Below are 5,044 nucleotides of genomic sequence, written 5' to 3'. Positions count from 1 at the left end.
TTATTCTTCAAGTGTCTTTCAAAGAGCAGGTCTTAATTTTAATGAAGTCCTATTTATTGGTTTTTTTCTAGAAGTGTAATAGTTTGAGTTTTTACATTTAGTCCTATAATGCATTTTGAGTCAGTTTTTATAATGGGCATGAAATATGGATCGATCTTCATTTTTTTTTGCTATGTATATCCAAATGTTCCAGTACTATTTGTTGAAAACTATTTATATTCTGAATTGCTTTTAAAACCTTATAAAAAATCAGTTGTTCATGTACATATGAATCTATTACTGACTCAATTTTATTCCACTTATTTAATATCTATCCTTTCTCCAGTACCACACTGTTTTTTTTTTTTTTTCTTCAGAAACCGCTCAGACTGCATCCTCTCCCTCTTACAGTCCCAAAGGAAGAGAAGAACGGTCGTCAGTGGCGAAATGCAGTTGCAGAAATTAACACCTAGAGCTGCTTCATGCTCACTAGAGAATACCACACCTCCTCCTTGTGTCCCACTGTCCACTGTCTTATTACCATAGGTCAACAGCAAGACTTGAGATCAGGTAGGATGAGTTCTCCAATTTTGTTCTTCTTTACTAAAATTGTCTTGACTATATCTAGCTTATTTGCTTTTCCATATATATTTTAAAACCAATTGTTGATCTCTACCAAAACTCTACTGGGATTTTGATTAGAATAGCACTGAAGAGATCCTGATCAAGATTAGGAATTGACATATAACTAATATTGAGTCTTCAAGTCCATGATCACAGTATATATTTCCATTTACTTAGGTCTTTTTTACTTATGTCATCAGTATTTTCTATTTTTCCACATACATATTTTGCACCAATTTGGCAATACATACCTTTGCACCTATTTATGCCTAGATATTTTATGGGTTTTGGTGGTATTGTAAATGGTAGGTTTTGGTTATTATTTTATTTTCCAATTGGTCATTGCTAATATATGCAAATATGATTGATTTTGTGGATTGATCTTGTGTCTTGTGACCTTACTAAACTCACTTATTCTAGAAACCTTTCTGTAGCTACTTCAGGATTTTCTATGTAGAAAATTATGTTGTCTGTGAATAAACAGTTTTATTTATTTTTCTTGTCTGATTATACTGGCTAGAACCTCTAGTATGGTGCTGACTAGGAGTAGGGAGAACACACATCTTTTCCGTGTTCCTAATCTTAGGGGGAAAGCAATCAGTCATTAACCATTAAGTGTGATATTAACAATAGGAACTTTTGTAGATTTTTAAAATCAAATTGAGAAAACTGAGTTTGTTGAATGAATGTTGAATTTTATCAGATGCTTTCTTTGAGGTGATCATATGGTGTTTCTATAGTCTGTTGTTATAATGAATTAAATTTCTAAATGTTAAGCCATCTTTATACTCCTGGGATAAGTTCTACTTGGTTGAGATGTATTACCTTTTAATATACTTTAAATGTAACTTACTAGTATTTTGCTGAGGATTTAAAAAATCTAGGTTCATGAGTGCTGCTGGTCTGAAGCTGTATTTTCTTTGCAGCTTATTTTTCCTGATTTTAGTATTAAGGTAATGCTGGCCTAATGAAATTAGCTGGGAAGTGTTCCTTCCTTTCTGTATTTTGGAAAAATTTATATAAGATTAATATTATTTTTTCTATTAATGTTATGTAGAATTTGCCAGTCAAGTTATCTGTGCCTGTTGGAGAGTTTTAAAAAAAACTATTATTTCAATTTCTTTAATAAATATAGGACTGTTCAGATTATATATTTCTTCTTGAGCTTTGTCTGTGCTTTTCAAGGAGTTCCTCCTTCAGGCTTTTGTCTTTCCCCCAGGCCTGCACCATGAGAAATGCTTGTTCAGATATCTTGCTTTGCTTCAAACCTTACTTGTGAGCACTGGTGGTTGTGGATTTCCCTTCTCTTTATGGCTTCCAGAGGTTTTATACTCTCATTCTTGCTCATATTTGCCTTTTAGCAATTCATGGACATTTTAGCTGAATTCTTCATATTGACTTGTATGGTGTCTAGTGGGTCTGTTCCTGTTCTTCATTGATTTTCATGAAATAGTTGTTCTTTATCCCAGCAACCACCAAAAACAACTTCGCAAAGAAATGGCATCATCAAAAGAAATATAGTAGAATCTAATGTTGAAACTTGTCAACACCTAATAAATAAAATCTTAAAAAAAATTCTCTCAAATAAATAAAATCTTAAAAAGAAATGTGTGGGGGAGTACCTGGATGGCTCAGTCGGTTGGACATCTGCCTTTAGCTCAGGTCATGATCCCAGGGTACTGGGATCAATCCCCACATTAGGCTTCCTGCTCAGTGGGGAGTCTACTTCTCCCTCTGCCCTTCCCCTTGATTGTGCTCACACACACACACACACTCTCTCTCTCTCAACTAAATAAATCTTAAAAAAAAAAAAAGAAACTGTCAATACCTTGAGTGACTAACTCAAGCCATGTCCAACAGATGTCTTATATCACTGTTTCTCTCAAATACGTAAAATATTCTACTGTGCCCCTGTGAGTTCACTCTGACACCCTGGGGCACCTTAGTGCATTGTTTGGGAATGCAGGCCTTGCCATGTTGCTGCTATAGTCATCACAGACAATTTAAAAACCTATGACCTCTCATCACTTCCTTTTCCAGTATAACCTTCTTCAAATTTAGCAACCGCATTCTACTTTCTGAGCACATCAGTATAGTCACACATCATTTCTCATTTTCTATTACCATTCTTCTGCCATTTTGTACCCCAGAGACTCAACTCTGAGTCCATTCTATTAGGCTAGAAAATCACCTACCATCCTCTTACTTCCGTATCTGTGTAATCACTTTCTCAGTCCAGTGGAATACAGTACTTTTCTTATCTCTATTGACAATTCTTGAAACTTGTAAATTCAGTATTTGAAATAATAAATTTTTAAAAATCTTATTAATACCTTGTTTCTTATGACCAGCATGACAGCACTGAATGCAGAGTTGGAAAGAAATGTGCAGTTGCATACTATAGATGTAAAAAGCTAAAGAGCATGGATAGCAGTAAAATATAGCAAAAAAAATAGGATGTGATGAGTTTTTAGTACTTACTGCCTTTGTTTTAAAAATAATTTATTTAATTGTAAATTTACACAATTAATTTTAAATAATGGTCATGTTTAACAATCAGCTTATGAAAGTTCTGAAAATTTAACAATCAGCCAAGTTGGGCTGGCTTCAGCCACTACTCTTCCCGAGGTTAAAGTTTTAGTTATAAAATTAAAAGATCAAAGGGCATGGGAATTCTTTGGTTCATATTCATTTTGTCAGGTTGTTGTTACCCCTTAAGTTTTACTTTATGATAATTGCTCTTGCCTTGATTTCTATTTCAATATTTGATTGCCCATTGGAACTTGAAATTGGCCATGGTTCAAGTATGTACACTACATAAATTGGCAAACGAAACGAATGAGAGCTTCTTCCACTCCTCCTTCCCCCACCCCACAGAGGGCAGTTTTTAAACATTATTAACATACTGTTCTTTTTAGGATATAATTTAAAAGTAAAATAAAAGGCTATGCCTGAAGAAATGTGGCAGAATTACTCATTGCAAAAAAAAAAAAAGAACTGAAAACACTTTAAATTACAGGTTGGGACTGGTTAATAATTTATAGTTTTATCTCTCTGAAACACTATCAGTCCTTATAATACACATAGGATGTCTAGACACATGGACTACTGTAGAGATATAAAACAATGTTGAGTGAAATTTTTACAATTATGTAAAAACTTTATATAGAGAGGGATAAAAATTAGAAAATGTCACAGAAAAATTTTAAATGTTGTTTAGGTGAAGGCACATTACATCCAAAAAGTATTTTAGTTTCAGTGATTTCTCATTTATTTTATATATTGAATCCAACATATCTTTAACTCTAAGCAAAGACTTTTGTATTTATTTCTTGTTATAATGCTATTTTGGAGAGATGAATTATGAGACTAAGAAAACTTAAGTGGTCTTGGCAGAAACAGTATATAATGATCCTGAAAACTAAAATACTAACTCTAATAATAGTAAATTTTTAAGATGCTTTCCAGTTTACAAGCATTTTAACATATGCCATTTCACCTAATTGAGGTGGATATTACTTCGTTTTGTAGTTAAGGAATCTGTACCTCAAATAAATTCAGTGACTCAATCAAAACCATACTACAAAGGGAATAAGTAGGTCAAGTCTTTTATTTTCCTTGGGAGGAATTATTTATTTTTATTTGTAAATGTCCATATCAGGGAATGCAATTATACATTTTAACGATGTATTCTTGTTAGCAATACTAAAGTCATAACATAAACATAATATATGAAGGCAAGGGGAACGTACACATCGGTAGAAAAGCATTTTCATACAGCCTTAAATTAGCTGATGGGCAAGGAGTAACTTAAGTAGCAGCATGTATGGGAGTATGACATAGGGGCTGAGCGGAGCTATGAGACCAAGAAGACCTAGCTTTGTATCTAACATCCCTATTGACATTCTTGCTGTGTGAATGTAGGCAAGTTACTTAAGCTCTTTAAACCTAGGTCTTCTCTGGAAAATGGGCATAATAGTTCCTATTTAACAGTGTATTTTTAAGCATTGAAAATATCCTGAGGAACCCAGCACTGAATAGTCCCTCAATTATTGTCAACATGTTGTTAGAATTATGTCTTATTAATTTTCTGTGTAAAATTTTAAGAAAAAATTCATTTTGATTTTTTAAGAAATAATTTATGTTTAACACTTAGAACATTTAACATTTTAATTAATATATCCTATCTGTATATGCCTGTGTATACACGCATGATTATGTAATATATAAATTAAGTACTTGTAGGGGCGCCTGGGTGGCTCAGTTGGTTAAGCGACTGCCTTCGGCTCAGGTCATGATCCTGGAGTCCCGGGATCGAGTCCCGCATCAGGCTCCCTGCTCGGCAGGGAGTCTGCTTCTCCCTCTGACCCTCCTCCCTCTCATGCTCTCTGTATCTCATTCTCTCTGTCTCAAATAAATAAATAAAATCTTTAAAAAAAAA

At 33.6% G+C, this 5,044-nt stretch overlaps 1 non-coding gene across 1 annotated transcript; it reads right to left on the bottom strand.

Moving 5' to 3' along the window:
• Positions 1-358: 358 nt before the first annotated feature.
• On the bottom strand, positions 359-577 carry LOC115944321 (small nucleolar RNA U3). Its single transcript, XR_004078885.1, has one exon. It is a non-coding gene; the product is annotated as a small nucleolar RNA U3 (small nucleolar RNA).
• Positions 578-5,044: the final 4,467 nt, after the last annotated feature.

Source organism: Leptonychotes weddellii, unplaced genomic scaffold, assembly GCF_054177405.1.
Source record: "Leptonychotes weddellii isolate Sample4059 unplaced genomic scaffold, ASM5417740v2 HiC_scaffold_13620, whole genome shotgun sequence".
Taxonomy (NCBI): Eukaryota; Metazoa; Chordata; class Mammalia; order Carnivora; family Phocidae; genus Leptonychotes; species Leptonychotes weddellii.
Note: the sequence above shows the minus strand (reverse complement) of the source record. Positions and strands in the feature narration are given on the sequence as shown.